This window comes from Camarhynchus parvulus, chromosome 3 (assembly GCF_901933205.1).
Source record: "Camarhynchus parvulus chromosome 3, STF_HiC, whole genome shotgun sequence".
NCBI classification, from domain to species: Eukaryota; Metazoa; Chordata; class Aves; order Passeriformes; family Thraupidae; genus Camarhynchus; species Camarhynchus parvulus.
In genome coordinates, this window is record NC_044573.1 from 81395319 (window position 1) to 81421491 (window position 26173).

Below are 26173 nucleotides of genomic sequence, written 5' to 3' on the forward strand. Positions count from 1 at the left end.
TTGTTTTGGTTTGTTTGTTTGTTTATTTGTTTTTACAATATAAGTTGGATTTTTGAAATAGGCTCAACAGTTTCATAGTTCAGTGTGTAATCTGTATTTACTCGCTTGCAAAGCTGGATTGGGATACTACCAATGTAGTAGACCCAATGATTAGACCTTATTTTCAACCACCTCAAGTTTAGTTTTGAGTACTTAATACCGAAAAATGAAGCAAACACATACATGACATGAAATCATGGGTTGGTATCACTTATTCTACTGGCCCAAGCTTGATTACAATAATTTGAATAGCTAGCTACCTTTGTCCAGAGTAGACTTTATGCCGAATCAGATTATAATCACCTAAATTTGATCAGATTGCATGCAATTCTTTGCAACTGTCTGATAGTCAGAAAAACAAAAAGGTCCATGAAGCCAAGACAAAGTACTACATAAATTAACTAAATAGAAATGCAATTGCAAGTTTATATCTTATTTGAAATCTTTTTATTGCCAAGAAATCCAGTATTAAGGCATAAAATTCCATTTTCTGGGCTAAACAGTGGTGGATTATAAAATCCACCTGAAAATTGCCCTTGATGTTTAGCACGTATTAAGAGTTGTAAAGTTTCAGCTATTGTATAAAAGATGCAAGAAGAGATTTTTACTCTCTTCTACTAAGGGCACATATTTTACAGTTAAATCTTCTATAATAAACTATGTAGAATATTAATACCGTGAACAGTTGGTTTTGTTTGGGTTTTTTAAAACTATTTTTTCTAGCTTCAATATCATGTAGGGGTAGCAGTCCTTTTGGGTGTGGGACAACTGAGAAAAAACCAGTAAGTTTACCGATTGCTGAACTTCATATGTTTTTGAAAATTCCCAACACTTTATGCATAAAATTTTCAGTCCCACAAATGTGGTACTTGGGCTTTGGCACATGAAAATTTTCAGTTGTACCTTAGAACATGCAGTTAGTGCATTCCTGAGTTGATTTTGGCAGGCACTAAGGAATTGTTGACATAAGTATATTGGAGAAATCTAAGCAGGTGGGTCATTCCATAAAACGACTCCCAAATCTTACTAAAATAAACAGTCTCTGTGAAGATCTGGCCCACATTTTTCTGAACAATTACTACTTAGTCCAAATAAGGAAGCAGGTCAATCACTGTTATTCCATGTCCCACACCATATGTACAAGCATGAATTTTTACTTTGCACTGCCTTTCAGTATCCCCATCAGGCTGTGAGAAAAGGCAAAGCTCGTAAGGGCCCCAGGAACAGCAGGCTCCTGCCTTCCTTTGGCTCAGACTCATGGCAGAAGAGCTAGAGCAGTGTCTGAGAATGCTGCAGTAGGTGTTGGATCAAGGTTTTGGCAGCTTGTACAAGGTGAAACCTGCAATTACCAGTTTGTATTTTGTCTTGCAATGGAAATCTGTGTATTTACATACACAACAGGATTTATTCTGATACAGGTGTAGTTTATCATTATCTCCATGTGACCAAAGTTCAGTGAGCCCAACATTTGCTTTAGAGTTATTAGAAGGGAGGCACTTTGTGATCTCTGAATAGCCATCAGATTTAGTTAAACTGATTACAGTTTTGTTGGGTCTGTCCTGGGGCCACCTTCAGTGCTGCTGAGTAGGAGAATCTGGTAAAGATCTCATTTTGAACATGTTCTAGAATTACTAATGTATCCTAAAATATTTTATTTGCCTAGACAGTTTAAAAATAAAAAAAAAAACACCTTGGTTTTTAGGGATAATTAATTCCCTATTAAAGAAGAATTTGATTTGATTTTCTGAGTTATGTTACATCTTTTGGCATTAAAAAATTTAAAGGAAACTTCACAGTAAAAAATACTGTAGAGCTGCTAACATCTGAAACTTAGGAGCAGACATATTTAAGGAAAAGACTCACTGCTTCATTGTGATGAAATGCATTACAGTAGAAGATCCTTAGGGACAAGTAACTTTCAGGGAAGAAAGAGGGAGCCTATATACAACAATACCCATTTTTCTTTAAAATTAAATTAAAGGTAATAGATGCTGCCTCCTACGTAGGGATGCATGGTTTTTGGAGGCTAGATGAATTCCTAAGAGCTGGGCTTGTCAATAATGCCCCTTGAACTTATTTCACCAGTGTTTGTTCTCTTCTAGTTTTGCCCCAGTCCCTTTTCCTACTGTGCTGGCTACCTTGCAGCCTTTCTCTTCTCTCATCCCCTCCTTCCAACCTCCTGGAATGCCAGCGCTCTGTCTCTGGGATTTGGCTGTGCTGTACACCTCTGCTAGTGACTATGGTAATCAGGATGGAAAGGAAGAGTAAAGTCAGCCTTCCTGGGAGGCTAACACATTAACATGCAGATTGAAAGGTACCTGCAGTTCTGCCTTGTGTCATTTATAGGGCTGCCTTCAGATCTTGCATGATTTCCCAGCGTATCACGGATCAGTTGGTACCAAGGCCGGGTGTGTTATCGAGTGCTGGGAGAGGTTACCTCGTGCCAGCATCCCAGGTTATGCACGTCATGGCTCTCTCTTCATCCTGCATCACTTCGTGCTTTAAGAAAGCACAAACACACAGGGCTCATGAGGGATTTACAGAGGAGCATTTTCTCAGGCACATAATGATATGCAAATATCTCAGGATCAAAGGTAAGTCAAAGAAAAATGGCACTGAGTAGAATAAGTCAACTCAGCTAGCAGCCTAACTACATGATAGACCCATGGGCAACTCCAGAGTTGTCAGCTCCACTGCCTGTGGAGCCCACTGAGGGGCCAGATGCTGCTGTTGGATGACTGTTTGCAGCAGCTTGGCATCTGGGCTCTGTGATGGCCTGTCTGTCAGGTTGGAGTAGGAACTTTTACTGTGCTGCTGGGGTTGGACACAAAGGAAAATAGATTTTCTGAGGTTATGGTAATTAAAAATAAGTTGTTGCGTCTGGTTTTAAGTTAGATTCTACCTGCCAGTTGTTAAAGAGCAAATTCACCTAAAAAACAAAGCCTGCAGTTTTGCTTTATTTAAAGGCACACATTTAAATTGCACAAACTTGCTGTTTATTTCTGGATTTTTGAGCAAAAGTAGGAAGCATGTCCATATAACTGTATCCCCATATTAAAACTGGCTGGCCTAAAACTGCATACATACTTTAAAAAAGAAAACAAAAAGTATTTGATTTTCTTTTGTTGGGCTTGAAGGTAAAAAAAACCAAGGGTAGATTTTTTAAAAATAATTTTTTCACTTTTATTAACACAATACCTCATCGGTTGAAATCAATTAAAACCAAACCAAGCCAGTGTCTCATCTTAGGAGAGCTCTTGCTATCCATGTTCTGGTGTAGCTTCCACGTAAGTTGCTGTAGTCCACAGCCCAGGTAGACATGGTGGATTTTACCTTTGTGAGTATAGCCAGCTGCTGGTGCAGGTAAATTCTGCATGGGGTGGGCTTTGCTTAGGGTCGAGCACATTCCCTCGTTGGCATTCAGTGGCACTGCTTTTACTGAAGGCATGTTCCACAGCAACTAAGTTCAACCCTGGGTAGGGGACTACCATACAGCCAGTAAAAGGCTTACTGTTTAACTATGAAATTTACACATGAACACACCATTTGGATGAGAAAATGTGTAATTTGGGTAGGAGAATTTGCTACCTGCAATTGCAAATTACTATATTGAGTTGTTTCCTCAAACATAAGGGTCCTAATTTTCAATTTGGTCATCTAATTTATTTTTCTTTTTACCAAGGCTGGCTTCTTAATTTTTTTTCCTGTGAAAATGAGCAAGGACTATTTTGCTTGATTTGTGAGTGGTCAGAGAAGCACTTAAAAACATTTCAAAATGCATTCAGAAGCTACCTGAGGTGAAGAAAATCTGGATGCTTCTAAAAGACTTGAAAGTGGGATGGCTGTTTGCTGTAATCCTCCTAACACAATAGCCCTATGCCCCAGTGAGTTATTCTAAAACCCATTCTAGAAAGGAGAGGTAATGGCCAAAGAAGGAGTGTAACAGGCTTTCTAGAATGTTTGTGACTACTCCACAAAAGCCATTTTATATTTTCAAACATGTTAGTTTTCATAGATTTACTAGTAACAACTGTAAACTTAAACCTACCTCAGGTTTAAAAACAAAACTAGTCTGGAAAAAAAATTTTTGTGGGAAATTCCAGCTCTGCTTTGATGGTCTTCATCCAGTTTGCAGTCTGGGGTAAGATTTTTCTCTTATATTAGTATCTCCTGTAGTTTCTGAGTCATCTTTCATGATACCTTTTCATTGACTGTAAAGGAAGCTGAATCAGATGAATGAGTTGGCCCTTTTATAATTTATACCATAATATATACTTACTATTCCAATTGAATAGTTTTTTTCTGAAAAAACTATTCCATTGGTAAGTATATATTATGGTAGATTTAATCAGTTTTCATAGTGCAGGTAGTAAAGTAACATTGCACTTAGACAGGAGATCTTTTGAAATTCTAATAGTAATAATAATCAGGTAACTGGAGTCCAGTATTTTTCAGTGCTACTGTAAGTTTTCTTTCTGTTAAGTCAGAAGTAAAAACAAAGTTTAATAAGAATATTATAGATTAAGTTACTTCATTCCCTTATCCTTGATTTTGTTGTTTAGCTGGTTCAAGAAGTTCCAGTTACTTGTATTCCTCAAAATATCATAGAACCATAGAAACATTTGAGTTGGAAAAGACCTCTCCCAACAAACAAAGTTAATATATTGTGGCAGTTTTGTATCACAACTATGTTGTCTCTGTATTGCTATGAAGTCCTGATTTAATGGAAAATTGTTTGAATCTAGATATTAAAAAAACCCAAACATTAAGTCTTCATTGAAGTGGGCAGACAAAGTCTTGATCACAGGCTGATCAAGCATTCTCAGCTTTGTGCATACAAAATGTTAGAAGAATGAATGGGTAAAAGCAGCCCTGGTACAGGTGTTAGAAGCTGTAGGTGTTTATCCTTGAAAGTTGTCAAGACTCATCTGATAAAAGTGTCTGAGATTCAGTAATGACCCTGAATGGAGAAGGGAGGTCTCTTCAAGCCTGAATAACTGTGATTTTCTGATCCTGTAAAAAAGTGAGCTTGTGAGAAGAAGGAAGTATTAAAGGAAATGTTGGTGTCAGAGAATTTCATAAAGATATCTCTTCATGAAATTGCCTGTCTCTGCTTAGAAAAAAAAAGGAAATAAAGAGATTCCCTGTACTCTGCAGGGAGTCACAGTGGTCTTGAGATTATTCTCAGAGGTATCACATCTGAGAAAAAGTTCTGCTATAGGGTGTGGTATTAGAACATTGGAGATCACTGTGACACGTCATTCCCAGCAGGTAATCCCATCCTAGGCTGGTAGTGTGAAGAATGATGTTGTATCACAGTAGGCAAAGAAGTACTAAGTTATTACCTCTGATTTAGCCAGAGGAACTGAATTGATGAAATTGCTAAACTGGGAGGAGTCAACGACCAAACATATATTTTTTTATACAGTTTGATCTGTGACTGTGTGAACTCTTGACATGAATGTTTGTTGCATCGGTAGTGTTCCCGACTTGTACATCCACAGCTGTTGTTCCAGAAGATTGTCAACTGGTTCTGCTTTTCTTGTTTTGTGTTTTTTTCTCTACTGGTATCTTCAGAAGACTTCTTGGACTGATATCCACTGTCCGTAAGGAGGTATATATCTCATTTTTTCATACATGCCATTTAATACCACTGAAAAAACTTACAAGTAGAACTGCTCTTACAACTTCTAAGTTTTATGATAGAAATTACTGTTTATGTTGAACAAGACAAAGAGAAAAGTATTTCTCAAATCAGAATACCTTTGAATTGGTCAGAGGCTAATCTGCCTCATCTATCAAGCTATTCCATAGAAATTCATAGTTCAGTAGTTTGTCTTTGCTCTTTATCGTGTACTAGACTCCTCTACCGGTGTTCTTAGCAAGAGCACGTGTTGTGCTGTATAGTGGCACCACATGTAACAAGACGTGTCAGAGTGCCTCCATGAAACATACTGGTCAGTATATCTCATAAGAGACTTTTTCATTAATTCGTCAATTCTGCTAGCAAGCAAAATTCACAATTGGATGATGAACAACAAATTTGCCATGGTAAAGGCAGAGAGAGGATTCCACTGTGCAGACAGAAGTTCTCATAATTACTGTGTACTGAAGATACCTGATTCCTGTTCCTAAAAACAATCTAGTTGTATTCAATTTTCACAAAATTTTGCTCTTTAAGTAATAAAAGTATGTTTCTCTGCTGATTGGAAAATGTTCATCCTTCTGACACTTCTTTTTGGATAGAGATTAGACCAGTTATGTCTGTGAGCCTCATAATGGATTACTAAAATTTTCTGTCTTTGGGGATCATGCTGTGTGTAATTGGAAGTCTACACTGTACGCAGGGAGTAGCACCCTTCTGGTGAGGCCAGCTGTGAGGACCCTTCCTGTCCCATTGCCTTCTACTCTGTGAAAGTCCACTTGTGGTGCCAGTTCCTGACTTTACTGCTGTGCAATTTGAGATGTATGTCATCCCTCCTATCAGTCACATTCTGTCAAAACTGCCATAGTTTTGGAGCAGTACAACTTGACAAATCCAGGGATCAAACAGGAAAGATAAAGGAAAAAGAAGCTTTCAGAGACAAGAAGTGCAGAAATTCCTAAATCCATTGGATTTATCCAAATTTGACTTTTCTATTCAAGAAATAATGCTGTAATCATAACAGTGTCAAAACCAATTATCTTTTTATTAATTTTTCCATCCAGATCTTTTTGTACGTTGTAGAGAATGAAGAATAAAAGGTTGAACAATGGATGGACACTGTTGTAAGAGATAGCTTTACAATGAAAATTTTTTACAACTAGCATCATGTCACTTTCTATATAAACGAAAGTTGCAGATATGGGTATTCCTGAAATAAATCAATGGCAGAAGAATTTATTTTTCCAGAAGTACAAAGGGGAAAATGCATGAGTGTATAGCTGGAATTAATACAAAATTATATGCCTTAGATTAGCATAACAGTGTTTCTACCTCCAGTAATGTAAATTGGAAGTCTCAGAAAGACATTTTCATCAGAAACAAAGCCTGAAACTTAGCCATGTTTTTTACTTGATAGTATAGAGAAACAGGAACCTCTGTGTTGCACTTTGCATGAACATACACACTTTCTTTTTTGCGCAGCTCTATTTATTCAGATCTCTGAGTCAAAAGAATGAATTAACAAAGAAAAAAGATACATGCTATGTCACTAAATTATAGTAAGCTATGAAGTAACAAATTTGGAAAGCTGGGAAATTGGCCAGTACAGATTTCAGACAACATGAGGGAAAATGGTTACTTTATATCCCTGTATAGCCATGGATAAGTATTCAGTTTGCATTATTTTCTACTATTAAAGGTCACAAATAATGATCCTTGAGAGTTTTTCAGCCTTTGTAGATTTTCAAATTCTTGTTGTCTAGCTATAAAAGTATTAAATCAAAGGTACCATGAGGTGAGAGAAAATACTGCAAGAAAAAGAGCTTGTGTAGTTACAATCACATCTGCTATATTGTCTGGGACATTTCTTAGTCCCATTGAACCTGTCAAAGTTTATCTGGTAGCACCTGCTCATAAGGGATATCAGCATTGCTTCTCTTGCTCTGGAGTTAGTGTTTATTATTATCAGTTTTGAAATCAATGCATATATTAAATTACCATGCTCTGATACTCAAATCAGAGATATAGACCCAACATGCTCTCTTATTTTAAGGTGTACTGGGTTCTCCTGGGTTTGTACCATTTAAGAGTGAGAGTAGAGGAAAAGGTGTAGATATGTTTTTCTGTACACAAAAAAAAAGCATGTCAGGCTTTTTATAACAAGAAATTCAAGTCTTTTATGTACTGAGGTAAATGGTTAAGCTTTTATCAGCTACTGCAAATTAAGAAATAGGTTAAGAAAAGGATGGGAAAAAATAACCTTGGCCAATCCAATAACCTTGGCCAAACCTCTATATGATAGACACCTTTCTGGTCCGTACAGTAATTCCATACTTAAATTGTTACCTTTGGAATTAGAACTGCTTCTGAGCTCTGTCATGTAATGATTCAACTTGGCCATAACATACTTATAAAAATTTATGAAAGAAATGTGACTGAATGAGTCTGGTGGATAATTTAGAAACTTCAGTATCTCAGACACCTCAGACACTTTGCTGAATTTATACCTCATCGTATCTCTGAAGTGGTAGCATTGCTCCATCTTTGTGATGCCGTTCACTAAGTGGAATGGATCATTCACTGCTGGAATCAGGATCTTCTCCAGAGGATGGAATTTTGTTGTCCCTTTGTCTAACAGCTAGAGAGTATGGAATAACCAAGGCTGTCCCAAGTGTTGAGTAGCCTTTGTTGTCCACCATAAGAAATCGTAACAGGATCTTGTCTTTTAAATGGCAAGTCATCTCAGGAACTCAACATCATGTGTGTGTGAATGCACACACAACTGAGGCACTTGGTCACAAGCTGTGTGTAATTACCACAAGCTTTTAGAATTAAATCTGCGTTAAGCCCTTCAAACAATTTAAAGTAAAAAATTATGGATTTGTCCATTTTCTCCTTTCTTCCTAAACTCCTGATATCTCATGGATTCTTGAAAACTTGGAGAAACAATTAAGAGTGTTAATCTTTTATTTGATGTTTTTTTTTCTTGTGACTTTCTGTGTAAATTTAACAACTAAGTTTTTCTTTATTCAGGTATGTTAGACGATAAAACTCAAGTTTAGAAATGTCAGTAGCTCTCGCAAGTTTATGCAAACATTTGCTCATGAGAGGTGTTGGCTTGCAATTCTTCAGTATTCAGTATAATTTCCTGCCTGCCAAGTGTATATTGGAACAGTCCTAATGGTAGGAATACACTGTGCAAGAAATGTAAACAACACATACATTAAAATTATTTTTAGAACAGCAACTGTCCTTTTCAATGTAAATTTTTTTTGCCTTCCATAGTGGCAATTTTAATGTGGGCAAGCAGTATTCCATTGGATTTTTTGTAGGTGGTATCCTAAAATTACATAGAGAAGGTTTCCCTTTCCCTTCCTACTCCAAGTATGCCTGTTTACTTCTAAGTTTAAAAATAAGTTGATTCATATGAAAGGTGCTAAACTTTTGTTAAAAGAAGATTGGGTTTGTTTTTGTTTACTATACTGTTTAGCTGGAAACTACTTCTGCTTACATACCTTGAAAGGCATTTAATTAATTATTTTACCAGGTAGTAGTTAGGTAATGCTGTTGGAAAGAATGTTTTGTGTGTTGGATGTCAGAGATAACCAGTATTGTACTGGCAGAGTGACAGAAGGCAGTGGTTTGGGTCTTGCACTTGTTTTGTCACTCCAGCGAGGTTCTTTGGCAATTGCTTAACTGCAAACATGTGAAGAACCCTCTAAATTGCATGGACTACAAATACATTCATAAATGAACTTTAAGGAAGCAGTTGTCTTATGTAATTCTTTCAACATATGTACAAAGTAGAAGTCTGTTTCTTCTGAAGAAAACACTGTTCTTGTTTGCTGAGGATAAAGAGGAAAAAAATAGGAGCTCTGAAATGAGGAGGTATACCTGTACAGAAAAGCAAGGCATGTGATAGTAAACATGCAAAATGTCAGTTATGCTGTTATATTAATATTTTATATTGCTCCTTTATTTTCTTACTGTGCTCTCCTTTTAGTCTCTCAAAAGAAGGCTATTTCTAAAATCACTACAATTCAATGTATGGATATATTTTGTTGTGCTCTTTGTAAGACCTGAAGTTCATTTGTAGTAAACAAAGTAGGTTTCTAAATCCTTTGGTTACATCTGAAAATTTTAGTTCACTTTCTTAAAGGGTTACTTTAGAAAAATACTAACTTATTCCGGTAAATAGTTTATATTATTAAGAGAATTGTTTGCTTTGAAAGGATGTTCAGACATGGGTCCCACAAAATGGTCTGTCACGAGTACTTCCTGTTTTATTCTTAGAACGTTTTCAGTTCCGTGGTAAGATATCTGGGTGCCTGAGTATGCTGAGCATATGACACATGGAAGTACCTTTTCCCTACCCTTAAGAAACCAAGGATTTGAGATACTGTAATCTAATCACATCAAGAACATCAAACTATGCCGGTAAAGTTCTGATAAGCCATTGGTACCAGCTCCATTTTTCTTAGTCTTTAGAAAACTTGGTGTTTTCCACATACTTACCAATGCTCCCTCTAAAAATTGTCTAAATATTTTCTACTTTTATATCTCAAATATAATTCTTCAACTTTCTGATCTGGATACACAGCATGGGGTTCTTTAAAAATATGTGTGGAGGACATTTTTCAGTAATCTTTCTACTTAGGTACATTTCATACTCTTTCAGCCCATTGTCTGACATATTCAGTCCTTGATACTTGGCTGTTCTCTGTGTTCAGGTTCACTCAACAACATACAGGCCTAAAATTTTCCTTCTTTTACTTTTTTTTTTGACACTGAAGAAGTATAGCAGTGTTCTGCAAATTATTTCTAAGTAAGACAAGACTTGTATGCATATTTGTGGTACAATAATATATCTTATGATTTAGAACCTTAAATTGATCTGAAGAGGCAAAGATGTCTTTCTGAATGAAATGGATGGTGCTTAATAGAAATTAACCAGGTGGACTTTTAAAATTCTTTGGAAGGAAGAAATGATATAACTACAAATAATAAAACTAATGCTGAAGAAAATTGAAACTAATAAAGCTTTTGTCAGTTTTCTATGCTATTCCTGTATCTAGAGCGTTTTAATGGCAGACTGGGAATTACCTATTTAGTACTTTGTCTTTCAATGGAGATGGAAAAAAAAGTTAAAAAATACTTACCTCTCAAAATATGCAGATAGATACAGATACGATAAAATTTCCTAAACTCTATTGAAACTACCTGAATATATTTCAAATACATGGCATGGAACCCTGACTACTTTTTCCTTCTTAAAACCAAAAATCATCATCCATTTTTAATCTGGTGAGTTTTTTTGTTGTTGTTTTTGTGGGTTTTTTTGTTTTGTTGTTGTTTTTTGTTGTTTTGTTTTTAATATTTCCAAATATGTCAAAAGTTTTTCAGCAGGCAAATTGTTCTATTATTTCCTAACGTTTGAGTATTTAATTTTGTATGTAATGTATATAATATCTATATATCTAGTGGGAACAAATCCAGCTTATAATCAATGAAAGTGAATGACAAAAGAAATGTGTCTGCTGCTGTCATGTCCCTTCATCTTCTTTTATGTTAATATCTATTTTCTCATGTAGTTAATTTCAAATTTTTAGTATCTTTCTGAAGCATGAGCCATTGAAATTTTCAGGATATGGTGTGTTGCAAGAGGAAAAATGTATGCTGTATATCTACTAGATTGGGCAATGAGTAAAGAAAGAGCAATGGATGGCCACTGTTTCAGGTAAAATGCTTAAAATGGATAGTAAAATGTTCACTGACCTGAGTGGTTTTCTATCTGCTATACATGTGCATACTCATTTTAGATATTAAAAAGGCAGATATAGTTACATAAGACATGCAGAAGCTAAGTCAAAATACGGGTTTTAAAAACCAAAAGGCAAAAACCAAAGTTTAACACTTATGATAACAGTAAAATTGTATCAACATCCAGTTCCAAATCCAGGCCTCCTCCTAACAGTGTGGTCAGTATTTGTCATGCTTAAAGTCTTATATAGGGAATGGTAAAAGAGGGGACATTTGGCTTATAGTTACAATGTGGTACTGATAATTCAATTGAATCAACATATATAAATCCTGTTGTGAAGTAAACGATGATTTCTCATCTGCTGTTCAATATGGAGACAACTAATCTAATGTGAATAGATAATTGTTGGGCAAGGGCTTGTGAATATCTATACAGTTCTCTTAATATCTCTGTGTTCAAGGTAAAGACAAGCAATTAGATATAAGGGGACAATGAGAACACTCACAGAAGAAGTAGAAATACAAATGTTTGAAAAACAGAAAGCATGACCTAAAGAGTGACTTTTTACAGTGCCTTTTGGGGATTATACAGTGCTCTCAACTAAAGAGGGTGAATTTTGAATTACCGGACCACCCAGATTTGCAATTGAGTTAGAAAATGTGTTTATATAAAGACTTTAGGTGTACTGTTCACTAATTCTTATGCTATAAAAATATGTATTTTTATATGTCCTTGTTTTTCCCTGCCAACCACATAGTCAGTTAGTCCGTGTTTCTTTTCTTGTGGGGCTAAGCTGGCTTCCTCATTGCTGCGGTTCATCAATACAAAACTGATTTGAAGCTGAGCTGTATAATAATAAGCCTTTCAGCAGCCAGGCTTGACACTTGCCTTGTAATTAAGGCCTTGATGGTTGTGTTGATGGCAAATGAAAGAAAATGGCTTTGTTCTCAATTCCAGAGGCTTGATTGCTGGTTCTCGTTCTCACCTGAATTCGACCCATTCTGCATTGTGCACATGATTGCTGGAGTGTGAGTAATTGCAGTGCTGGCAGATGACATTTTCATGAAGCACACTCTGCACTGCTCCAGAGGGAATTTACAGAATTTATAGCTGGAGAAGCTCATCAAACATGGATTTAGGAAATGCCTATGTGAAAAGTGGGAGCCCACAACTAAATATCAGAGCTTTTCTTTTGACATTTGCTTTTACATAAAGGACTGTCTGCAACCTGTCTTACCTTATGGTAGCAGCCTATTCATGACTAGATTTTGAGATTAAGTGAAATTACTGAAGTTTGTTAATGCAATTTTTTTCATGCTTTCTTGTAATTTTTTGTGTGCTTGGGAAAGTAGACGGAAAATGGTTTCCTCATTTCCATTCATATTTTTAAATTTCCTTAACCTTTCAACTATTTAAAAATTTTCAGATGTCTCCTGATATTTATTGACAGCAATGTGTGTTTGGTTTTTATTTAAATCCTCTTATTTTTGCAACCTTTTTTCATTACAACATATTTTGTTTATTTTAAATGAAAATGAATGTACATTTTAAACAGCTTTTTAAATAAAAAGGCTTCCACAATGAACGTATACTCTGTCATTTGTAAATCAGTCCTTTAGAAATAAATATTCTGTCATTTGTAAATCAGTTCTTTAGGAAGAAAACATTAATGACTTTTGTATTGACAAGTTCACAGATTTCAATGGAGGGTGTTTTATGTGTTGTAAATAAGAATTTCCTACTAAAATTTTGCATTATAGGTAACATATGCCATGATATGCATAATCTTTTCTTCCCTCTGCCTTAGTACTCTTGCATTTTCCTCTCCATCTGACAGTTTGTGCCTGTCTCGTATTCACCATGTTCCTTTCTGAGCCCCTGGTGCTTTTCCTTTCTCCTGTAACACAATCAGGATGAATACCTGTAGAATGTTGCTGTACTTATACTTTCCCAAGAAAGAAAAACACAAACATTTTTGGAATCCTATTGACATTTTTCAATCGCAGCTGCTTGGGCTGTCACTGACTTTGCACGTGAAGATGCATGGCTGCTGTGACTCAGATGTACTGTCTGCCTAGCAAGCCAAACTATCTGCACTTAGGTTTTCATATTTCTTGAGGCTTCTCCATCATGGCAAGTCAAGAGTCTTTCCTCCTTGCAACTGGTATTATTGAAAGTCCTGAGCAATTGAATGATTGAAGGTTTCAGTTTTTTATAATTAGGTTTATTGGTTAACTGCTAGGAAAAGTTGGGTGAGAAGTCCTTTGAGTTTCTGCTATAATATAAATGTTTGACCCAGAGTAGTGTTGATTATTTAAAATACACAGAAGAAAATCTGAGGTCTAAGCTGACGACGTTAAATTGCCAGTTGTTTTAGGGCCTAACTTATCCTCATTTCAGTACCTGAACTCTATATCAACACTAATGAATGGCGACAAGAGGGTAATCAATCTAAACTGCTGACAGGTGTTTTAATTTATGCTATACTCCTCAAGTAGTTGGGTAGCACAAGGGGAGACTTTCTAAGTGTCTAGGTGTCTAAGTGTCTGCCTAAATTCATGGATGTTATGCTGCTGTCTTTTACTAAAAATAGTGTGTTTTTGTAGTCTTAAATGGGAACAAGATGAAGCCTGTTGTAAATACATCTTGGTTTTTGTTATATGTAAGAGATTTCCTAATATACTTTGAGTACTGGTGTTAAATACTGCTCCTAATCTTAAGTGTTCCTTAGGGAATCACTTAAAACATTTAGGTTCAGAACCTCAAAAGTTCTTGGACATGTAAATCTTTTGAGAATTTGGGTGTCAGAGCCACTTCTTGTCCTCTGAAGCCATGAAAATAATCTAGGTTTAAGGCGCAAGGCTTGGAGACAGAAGTCTGTAGTTCATCATTGCATCTCATCTTTATTACTGGAAAGCTGAGGTGCCACCAGGTACCAGAGCCCTGGCTGGATCTTCTCTTGCAGGAATGCTAGGGACCCATCCATGTCCATTATGGCAGCCTCTTCTGGCGCAGTTCTGCTCTCAGTTTGTTCCTCTTGCAACAATCCCACTCATCCATTGCGATTTGAGTGGCAACTCAGCCCCAAGAGGGGAATGAATCTACTCTTAGATTTCAGTATCTGTAACAAAACAACCCAAACCTGCTTTGGACTTTTAGTAGAAAAAGGGCAGGTTTTAAACTTCTATGTCCTTAGTCAGGACCTGGACATAGAAAATTATTTGCTTTGTGGGAATGAGACCTGGATCAAAGAAGAACATGGTGAGAAAACCCTGGAGATTCCTAACTATTTTTCAAATCTGTTGCAAAACAATGGACTTTGAAGAAAGAAATGAAAACAATAGACAGTGGACTAGAATAGTGAAATATGGCAGTGAACAGCTTTTGAACCTTGCTGAGTGAAGAGAAAAAGCTGCTTGATACCATTAACTTAATTATGGTGATGGTCTGGGATATACTGGGGACAATGACCAAATATTGCATTATGCAGACTGGTTTTGGAAAATACTGGCATCTAACACAGCAACTGTACCTTTAAGAATCACCTTAATGGTTTAATGTAGAAGTTAAAATATTGCAAGTCATGGAAAATGTTCAGCTGGTATTCCTATGACCTTCTTGCCATGACCTCTGAACTTGAAAAACTTTGGTTTATTTTAATAAATCTTTCTCTCACCACATTTTAATTTTCTCTTTTTCCACATCTCATTATCTTTCTCAACAAGAATGTTAAGATCTGATTTAATTTTCTCTGGCACCCATTTATGCTTTTCTGCCATATTTTCCTCTGACTTCTCCCATTTGCCTCAGTGACCTATCCCTAAGACATCTTGCTCTCTTTCCCTCATCTCTCCTGGCTTGTCTATGCTTGGCAATACAGATGAGGTCTTCAGCATCTCAGCATTGACTCCTAATTTCTCATGTCTCTTACATTCCCTTCCATCCTTCACACCTAGGGAAGAGAGAGTCCCCATCTCATGCTTTATTTCCAGATTCATTGTGAGATGACCTTTTGGAATGTCACAGGGAGCTGACTGTGGTTCACCCATAGCTCAGCCTATTACATGAGACCATTGACTATTTAAAAATATTTTTCTCTCTCACTGTCTCTATAAATATTAAACAATTTTACTGTAAAGGGAAGAGTTTCTCACGTGATCTGCATCTTCTGTGCCCATTGCAAAAGCTATTGTTTTCTCTGGCACCACACAGTATGTTGCATTATCTGCTCCTGTTTTATGATTTTCTATCCAGCACAATCATCAACAATTGCTTGTTTCCACTGAGAAGCCTGAAATTCTTGGACAATACAATGGGTATGAGAAGTTGTGTAATTCAGGGGAGATGATATAAGGGCAGGAGTTTCCTCCTACCATTTATAAATGTTAGGATTCCTGTGGTTTTTTTGTTACATTTTCTTTTAAGCTAGCACGTCTATTTGTTATGCCCTTAAAAAATTTTGCATCTAAATAGAATTTAGGCTTGTCTTATGTTGCAATATCTGTTAAGCCATAAATTGCTTATTCAAAACCTGATCTACTGGCTATGCTCAGCGCTACAGAAATGCTCAAGAATTTTTGATTTCTCTTTTGATACAAATTTATCAGTACAGGGGTAAAACATGCTATAATGTATTAGATAATGAATTCTAAATATATCTCAACAATGATACAGTTTTTGTATCTTTGGGGAAAGTTGTACATCTGTTGGTGTGTCTGCATCTGCAGATTATCTTCCATTCATGAATGCTTTACATTCACTCTCTTACTATGCTAGTACAGCTCTTTGATATGCAGTTCCCCCTGTAGCTGATACATCAGCCCACCTTAGTTTTCTGCTTTTCACTCTATTGGAAGTCAGTCTGTTGTAGGAACTTGCCCTACAAATATTCCATGACCCATTTGGTGTGTCCTATACCAGCATCAGAGGACACCAAGGCTTTGTCCTCTTAATGCATGTGTTCATAAGCATATTTTCATTTCTTGTCTGTTTGCTATTGGAGGTTCTGTGTTGTATTTATGTTCTATAACTTGCTTTGTCTGTCTCCAGTGGGATACCCCACCTTTGCATCTGAGGCCCCGCTTTAATTAGTGACACAGTTACTGTTCTCTTACCGGACAGTACTAGTGAATGTAAGGGGGAAAGAGAGGGTTTCTGAGCTAAGGGCATCTGAGACATAGTTTGAAACCATAAATTGCTTTAACATGTGAGAGTAATATCCGTGGTTAGATTTGACTATAAATGCATTTTGGGATTAATTTAGTGCTCTAATCTGTTCACAAGTAATTTGCAAAGAAATTCAATCAGTAGAAGCATATTCATTTTTCTCCAGTATTTTCCAATTGTTTGTGCAGACAAATGTCAGCCTTACAGGAGCGTTATCCTTTCTGTTTACACTTAAGAACAATTATTTTTAGTGTGTGAACAGTCATGTATAGTTTTAGTCTTTGATTAGTTAGTATTTGTAACAAAAAAGTAATTGAAGTGCAATGAATAACTAGCAGAAAAATACTATTTTTCCTTCGAGATGTATCAGCCTGTAAGTGTAATCCTAAATATAGTCCACTTTGTAAACATTTTTTAGATTTCTATTTCTTGTCACATGTTACTAAAATAGAAATTATTTGCATTTCAGGCAAATCTTTGTGAGTACTGTACAAGCAACAGTAAGTTTATTCACAACAGTACTTTCTGTGATATAAATCATTGCAACTGAGTATACATAATGGTAATTTTCAAGTTCAGAATGATATTTTAGCATTAGCTTGTATGATGTGCTACAAAAATGCTGAGAAGAACATTTCTTATATATCTGCTACAAAAATCAGTATAGCACTATAGCACAGATTTTCTTTTGCATTTAATTCAGTTACACATAGTTTATCTGTTGCTTCTGAGAATTGTAATATTAAGTATCTTCATATAAATTACTGTTATAAAGAGGAGTCAGTTGAAGTATATCAATTTGAACTGACCAAGAGACATGAGAACTTGCAGCTTCCAAGTGACAGCTGTTGGGGTGACAGAGTATGACAGTGAAAGAATCTCCCCATACATGTTTCTTTTCTGTCCTGACTATGGTGAAGGAAATTTCAGCAGAGTGATGTATGAAAATACCACTGATCAGGCTTGTTTGATATGGCAAAATAGGAGCAAGGCTTCTGTGTACCCTTCCTCCTTGCCCATGTGTAAGTAGATGGGTGCTGCAAGACACAGGTAGGTGTGTACTGATCAGTCTCTCTCTAATGTATCTGCATCTTTGCTTATTAGGCTTAAGAGATGTGTCAAAATTTTTTAAACATGTTTCAGGTACAGCATAGGACCTTTTAAGTCACCATCAAACCGAGACGCTGGAAATGGATCCAATGTGAAATACAATTTTCTGGATCAGTCTCTGTATCATTCATTTTGGTGTACTGAAAAGGCTGATTCTCTGCTTCTTTATGTTACCATCTTGCACTTTTACTTTGTTGTTCAAAAGATAATCTTGCTGCAAAGTGATTTCAGTTAGGGATTAAAGGAGAGAGAATAAAAAATTAACTTGTGGCAACAAATGGTAGAAATAGGCCTTAACCCACAGAAGAATCAGTAGATGCTTGGTGCTTTCACCTGCAGTCATTAGGTAAATCTGACACTGGTGCATGATAGACTGTGCAAACAGCCCTGCCCAAAATCTGCCACACAATGCTTTGCTGCATTCACTGCTAAGAGAACTCTTCTCCAAAAGTTGTCTGTGTAGGAGGGTAAAACTAAATCTTCTAATAAGTCTTGCTGCATGTAGTTCATAGTCTGCAGTGTGTAGGTCTGTATTCTGTAGGTTAATATTATTTGTTTTACACTTCCGTTTCACTAGTTGTGGTTTTTTTCCTTAAGATGCCATTGCTGCCTCTGGTTTGCTTCAGAAAACATCAGGAAAGATCTGGAAAGGCAAATCAGTTCTCTACCCTAAACTTAATTTAACCATTGGCAAGTTGTTCTGATTACTTGCCCCCTGATTTTCTTCTGCTCTGGCTCTCTGGGTAACAGTTTTGAGAAGATGAAATCTGCCCACCCAAACATTGACCTTGGAAATGCCCACAAATCAACAGCTTTTAATGTAATCTCCTAAGGTTATTTGCTATGTAGTGTGGTTTTAAGGTGCAGTTCCATGTGCCATCCTCCTGTTTAAAGACAATTTTCCAATTCCATGTTGTCGTAGAAGTTAACACACTGTTCACTGCAAGAGCCAGTAACGCTGCAAACACTTTGTGTTTCCATCATCCTCATTACCTTCTGCAGTCAGGAGAGCCCCCTGCTCTTTCACTCAGGTACGCTGGTACACAGTTTCACACTTCCTCCAGTGGGCCTCAGTCAGGGAATAGCTGTTTATCTACCATGTAAGGGATGCACACAGCTTTTCCAAAAGGTCCCCTCACTGCCAGTTGTGTATTTTCCTCATTAGTTTTAAATCCTTGTTTGGCAGCAACTGATCCTTTGAACTGTTAATCCTACCTAAGCTACACTTCGCATTAGAAACCTGGCATCCAGGATGCTCATCCACTGTCTGCTTTCAGTGATGGTATTCAGAAATTTTCCAAGAGCACCAGATGTCTGTCAGCTTTGGATATCTTCTTCCTTGAAGAAGGACATCCATGCTCCTGTATTTTTATGCTGGATCATTTTTTCTTAATCATCCTTTTTTATTTATAGATAGAGTTTTATAAGTTTAGGAAACATTTATTTTGAAGCAGGTTGGCACTAAGACTGTCTTTTGGTAGATCTACATGAAAGTTAATGTAAAATCTCACAAGTGCTTATACTTTGTAGTCTGAAGTGTGTTGTTGATGGAAGAAAGTAATACACCAAATGTAATCATGGGGAAAACATTTTTTCACCTTAATTTCTTTGTTTTCACAGATTATTGAGAACTTCGTATTCTGATTGAAAAAAATACTTTGTTTGCTATTCACTTAATAGTTTTGATTTAATTTTTTATATTTGTATTTCTTGACCTTTGACCTAATGTTTGTTCTAGAGGTTGGATTTTAGTGATATTTCCACTGAAAAGTGAGACAGATGTCTGTCTAATGTCAGCAGTAGTGGGACTAGGCCCATGTATTTTTATTTGTACGCTTTATTCTGAATAATCAGAAGCATGACTTTAGTGCCTTTAAATTAATGTAAAACTTTAGTTGCCCAAATCTGTTGATAATCACAAATAACCTCATAAATCCTAATATGAGATAAAATATTTAAGTAATATTTTTTAAACCCTGTCAAAGTATTTGAAGTAGTTGTAATTATTTCATCTTGCCTTAAAAAAAAACAACACTAAAGCAAATTATTGCCAGAAATAACTCAAGTGACCACCAGTGTTGAAATAAACTAGAGGAAGTATACAACCTCTTAAAGGCAGGCAGTATTTGCATGAGAGCTGGACACTTTCTTGTGATTTTACTTTAGTGGTTCAGGTTTTTTCCCATACCTTCGGGGGTAATAAGAACTGGAGGCCCTTCATGACCTTTCTGGGAATTGCCAGTTCTCAGCATCAGTCAGAATGTAACCTTTTTGTGAGAATTTCCTTGTCTGCTACTAAAATATCCACTGCTTATAAGGATAAAGTATCCATTCCAGCTGTTTTTGCCATTCACTTGCGACGTGCATCGCTTAGGGCATCTCAGAGCCTGTGACATTTAAGCTGGATTTTAAATGTGCTTTGTTTGGGTGTTAAGCAGTAAGGAGAATCTGTATTTCAGCATCTTACAGTGGCCTATTTCTTCTTTTGCAAGGGTAACTGAATGGTTTTTTGGGTTCCTGGAACAAAGTATTTTTATCATTAGTAGAGTAGGAATAGAGAACTATGGGGGCTTTATTTTTCAGTATTCTCAGTGGGAGGCAAGTCACCTATGGCTGTCTTTGCATTTGCTAAGCATTTTGTATTGAGGCAGGCTCTGTATAGTATTCCCCATGTGAAGATTTATATATGCAAAATGGTAATCCCCAAAAACACATGACTGCTTTTGGATATCAGATGTTTGGCTTTGAAGTGGAGGATCAAGAGCACATAGTGGAAACCAGTTTGTTAGAGCCCAAGGCCTTGTCCTTCAACAACCAGTTTTCAGATCTGTTAGTTCTCATTGTTGCCAATAATTAAAAGTTGTAGGTAGACCTCAAAAGGACGGTGTTGGGAGAAGACTGGGGAAAAAACCTCACTCCTTAGTTTGGTCTCTGGACACGTCTCAAACTGAGCAGGGTTTTGGGGCACGGCGAACACTTGCGGTGCGTGTTGCGGCTGCAGCCGGTGGCCGCCGCTATCCATGGTGCTGCTGGGGACTCCATGGAGCCTTTCATGGTTTTGCTACGACCTTTCTTCTGTAGATAATGATTTCTTACATGAATTTGTGTTTATAGTTGAAGGTACACAGTGTGTTGCAGCTGCTTTCTCCTTAACAATAAATCCACCTATGCTTATGTAGATAAAAGTTTTTTGTTCTAAGATCAAAGGCGCAGTAAGGTCACCATGAGGATGCATGCAGAAGTGTTTATAGCACACTTCTCTTTAATCAGAACATTTTTTGAATGAATGGTTTATGTATATTTCCTAAGATTAATTTGCTCCCTCAGAATACCACCTTAAAATAAAATAAAATAAAACCAACAACAAAAACTAGAAATCAAGAATTTTGAACTCTCAAGAAAAGTTATTTGGTTGATGCATAATTTTATTTTATCTAGTTGAATTATGCATTTGAGAAATTAATATTGACACTTGGTCTTTAAATTATAAAAGAATTTTATGAGAAAAATTATGATTCTTTTGTTTAAAGGCTCTGTTCTTGGGTATGATTTCAGAAATTTTCTTATAGATTCCCACATTATTTTGAAGATTAAAAGACCCTCTCTTTGTTTTTATAAAACTGTTAAAAAACAATTAGTAGTAATTGCATGTAAATATTTAGTGCATTTACATGCAAAGTTTGTTTAATAGAAAGGAGTACTATCTTCTAAACTCATAGAATTTTACCTTGCCTGAAAAGTAGCAAATAAGGAGTTGAGTACAGTATCTTTTAGAGGATTTATGGTAACGCTGCTGAATTTAGCTGAGCATAAACAGCATGGTGAGCCCCTCAGGGTCTCTTCATTTTCCTGACACACTCCACTGCTGCCCCATTAACACTTCGTCTGTTATTGCCATCTACTCTGTTTAATGAGTATCCTTGAATTTGAAGTTCTTCCCAAGAAACAATAGCTAAAATAACTGATGCACCTACTGTAGCTTTCAGTAGTATGTCTTATTCCCTTTGTAATATTTTTTAAAATAAAAAGTACATGTATATTCTTCAGCAGTATAGTTGCATCATGACATTTTCTCTAATCACAATAGACACTAATCAGAAGCACTAAGTAATGACTACAGATATGATGCTGTATCTGCCTGTAGAAGGTAAATGCATGCTGAATAGCTGATAAAGGAGGCTCTTCCTTACTTTAAAATTCCTCTGGTTAATACTTACTCTTTAATGTAAAGAAGGAATAATTCTGCTGGAGACTGTGCTATCAAAGCAAAATATTTCTTCTAAGAAATCATAAGACAGAATGACTAGGTGCTGTTTTCTGGTATCTGTATTAATCCAGCTAACTGATGTAAAAGGTCAATATATGTCTCATTAGATTGGATTCCTAAAACTGAGTTTACCACATTCCTCAGTACACATGAATGAACCATCTTAAATTATTAGACAATAAGCCATATTTTCAGATGAGGACTCAACCCGAATTAAAGCTAGAATAATGTTGCACTGGGATGTACCATAAGCTTTAAGAACAATTCTGATTTTGCATTGACTGTTAACTGATCACAAAAACGCTCCAAATCGCTGTACATATTCAGTAGATCTGGGAAGTCTTTGGAGGGCCAAATAAAAAAAATCTGAATAATTGAATAAATTTCTGTTCTAGAAGATTGAGGCAATCAGTTGGATATTGAAACATGTTTTTTATATTAAATGCATTCATTGAAAGCATATTTTTGAAATCTGAAATAACATGTGAGTGATTTTCTGTGTTCTGGTAAGCTTGCTGTCCTTCATTAATTTTTTTTGTTTGTTTGTTTGTTTTTATTTTTAGAAAATGAGTCTGGAAGAAAATTGGTGAATTCAATCCAGAGGACCTACAAGCACTCTGACAGGCTCAGAGAGCAGAGTCTGTACCAAAGAGCAATTACCCCACCAAACGATTTCAGGTACAATTGACCTAAATATAGCACTCTCTTGAGATTATTGACAAGAGTTCATTTCCTGTAGTGCTCTTCCCATTTGCCACCCCTGGTAACCACTGTGATCTTATCTACCTGGTGCTGCATGACTTCTGGGATGCAGTTAAGAATTCTGCTGTGCATTATCTTTAAACAGACAATTCATGCTAAAAGAGTCATTTGCAGTTAAATTAGATGATGCATATATTATTCTTGCTGCTGAGGTTACAAAGAACAGGAATGTGTGCCTGAATCCTTTTGGACCTGAATGCACTAGAATTCTTTTTACTGTGAAATCAAAAAGGTAGTACTAATTGATTTTAAATAAATAGGAATTTTTATTTCATTAAACAGTAACAATAGAGTCAGGTGTGCAGGGTGGATAGGTTGGAAAATTTGCTATTTCTTTTACTGTATTTATTCATAAAGTGTGACTTTCCCTATGGTCATCCTACTATCTCCAGGCAGTCACAGTAGTTCTCATATGCTGGCATGAAAAATGAGTATATAAATTGAATGTGTAAGTGTACAAAATGTGGATGAAGTGAATTCAGAGGCTAGTAATGATAAAATCCATTTTAGTTTTGAGGAATGCATTTTTCTTAATCATTGCTTACAAACTTGTTTAAAATGCTGGATATATTTGCATTCCATGTATGTGGAGTATAGGGAAAATAGATGCTATTCCCTTGGTATTCATCACAGGGGTTCTTTCTTGAATCTTTTTTCCTCTGCTGAATTTTTATTTGGAAAATCTATACATTGTCCAGAAATTCAGAAGTCTGGTGTCAGATTCTATGCTGAGCAGCTGTTGGAGGGCCATTTGTCACAGACATTTATGAGCTAATATCACAGGACACAATTGTGTTATGATTTTCCTGCATATCCCCTTTGTTTTCTCAAAAGAACATCAGAATACTTTATTAGTAGATAATAATCATAGGCCCCACTCTTCAAAGGAAACTCAGGAAGTTCAGCTGAAAGCTGAATAATTTATAAGATAGAGACATATATACACTATATTGGTCCACTGACTTGGTTCCTTTGATGATGATGGACAGAAGTTGTAAAAGTAGTTAAACTCAGAAATTCTATACTGAAATAAGATGAAGCATGAATCAGTTAATTGCATTAGACAGTAATTATTTTATTACAGGAAAAATTTGGATTAGATATAAAAGAACATTTACCTGTGATTTATGTTTTGCCGATGTACTTTAAGGGGTTGATGAAACACACTATGTCACAGTGGAAAGGAATAGTAATTTGAAATGGAAGTGTAAGAAGCAGTAAAAGAATAGGTAGAGGTGGGATGAGAATATGCAGAGCATGACTAAATGGATTCTCAGCTCAGGTGGAGCTCATGGAACTTCTTGTGCTGTAGTTTGGGATGGTGAGGAATCGGTGTAGTGCTTTCTGGTGGAGTGCTAATGAAAATAGTTTTGAAGTTTGAGATGTGAGAGAATGTACACGAGGAATTTAAATGGATTAATGAAAGGATCTTTCTGTTGTGGAGTCTTCTACAGAACAGGGAAATTAAGGAACATGGACTTAGGGGTGAAAAAATAAATCAGTCCTGCCCCAACACAAAGAGAGAGAGAAAACTCATAAGAAGGTACCAGCAGCACCAGAGCCTAAATTGAAATATTTACCTTCATTCATTTGGTATTTTGCAAACAGAATTTTTCATATTAACTCTTGCAATGCTGCAAGAGCTTACCTTAAAACTTGCTGATGTGATTTTTCCCATTTTCCTTTTGCCATTTTCTTTTATATAAAATGTATCTAAAGCTTGATTTTTTTATCTGCAGAGATTATCAGATGCACACATTTTGTTAATCTTGATATTCCAGAGACGTGACATGGCTGTCATACAACTGTTGTGCATGCTGTAGATCATTAAATCAGTTTGAAATTTAGAAACTAATGCTAGAAAAGCCCGTGTAAACTGACTTTTCTGTGTGAATGGTCTTTATGAGGATTGCTCACTTAGCTGCTAACAGATAGAAACATCATTCTGGACCTTCTATTAAGCTTCATCTTGTAATAAATTATGGACCCAGTGAAAGGTGCAGTATAGTTATTTTATATCTTGAAGGTATATTCTGGTCCTTTGCAGGATGCAGACCCATAGAGGACAGTATCACAGATTAGGGATTTTATACTTCCTTCTGTATTCAGTTTGCTCTGCCATGACAGAGAAAAGGCATAGTAAAGCAACCCTAATTAGGCAATGTAGGAATCTCTGGTATGCAACATTTTTCATAGGCAGTTATATATTATTTCTACTTGTTCTATGGTGCCTCAGGGAATAAGAAAAGTCTGGCCCATTAATTAGAGAATTAGCTTAGAAATGGGAAAGATGCGTTCAGGTTTTGCCTGTGCCACAAATTTTCTACAAGACATTTAGCTAAGTATTGACCAAAATTCAGCACAACCTAAGGATCAGGGTTGGTGACCATACTTTCTCTGCTTTTGAAGCAGAATCATATGTTCTTCTTGTTTATGGCATCTTAGTTACCCCCCTTAAATAACTGAGTAGTCAGAAATCCTCACTCCCCTCGTTAGCTGAAGTGAATTCTGTATACTTCTCTGTCATACTTGCCTTGTGTGAGGGTGTTGATGGAATGGCAGGGACGCACAAAGTAATGCCTAAGGTTAGTTCAGGTAGAGAATTACAAAGATACTGTCATGGTGATGAGTTCATGTTAGTTCTTGGCAGTGTAAGTCTTCCTAGTACAACCTTCTGAAAAAGCTAAGTTCATCAATCAAAGTGTCATATGTTGCTAAATTTGCCGTTTATAAATTGTCACTATAAATGTAAGTAGTAGGAATCACATAAAATTGTGCTTCTTTTTCTTTGTGTCTTTCCAGACTTAAATGGTTTCAAAAATGAGGCAGTAGGATGCTTAAATTGCATTTTCTAGGCAGCATCTCTGCTCCTGTGAGCAGGCATGGCTGTTTTATTGCATGGCCCAGCCCACTGATTGGTCATGGGCTGCTGCTGATGTTAGCATGCCAAAGAGAACATGTGACATTGAAGTTAGAAATGCCAGGGCAGGGGCATATCACCAGTAAGAATTAGAAAAACAATATTCTTGTGCTTTATTTGATACATAGCTCAGCCTAACAGAACATCTAATCCCTAAATCATCCTGAAAATTGGCTGGGTTATACAATCAAATTAAACCCACTATGAAAGATCATGGTCTCTCTTTACTGCACTAGCAGCTATGTGTATATATCTCAATCCCAGACTAAGGGGAATACATACACAACTTTTACATAAGTAAAAATGTTTTTAAGAGAAATCTCATTATGATAGAGCTGACTGTTTTAGTAGCAAACATTTAGAAACTATTGGAGTAATTTGATTAGAAGAGGTAAAAAATAATTTTGCTAGATCATCTTCTTAATACTGAATCCCTTCTTTTCTCCTACTTTAACATTTTCTGTAGAATGGTCATCATGTAGCATTATTTTGATTAGTTTGTAG

The 26173-nt window shown here is 36.2% G+C and overlaps 1 protein-coding gene across 16 annotated transcripts in view; it reads left to right on the forward strand.

The window, feature by feature from the left end:
• MYT1L (myelin transcription factor 1 like) overlaps positions 1–26173 on the forward strand; it is a 310332-nt gene that overhangs the window by 64836 nt on the left and 219323 nt on the right. For all 16 annotated transcript variants that reach the window (XM_030946699.1, XM_030946700.1, XM_030946697.1 and 13 more), the window contains exon 2: positions 22551–22665. The gene's annotated coding sequence lies outside the window, so the exon portion shown is untranslated. The remainder of the gene's footprint in view (positions 1–22550; positions 22666–26173) is intronic.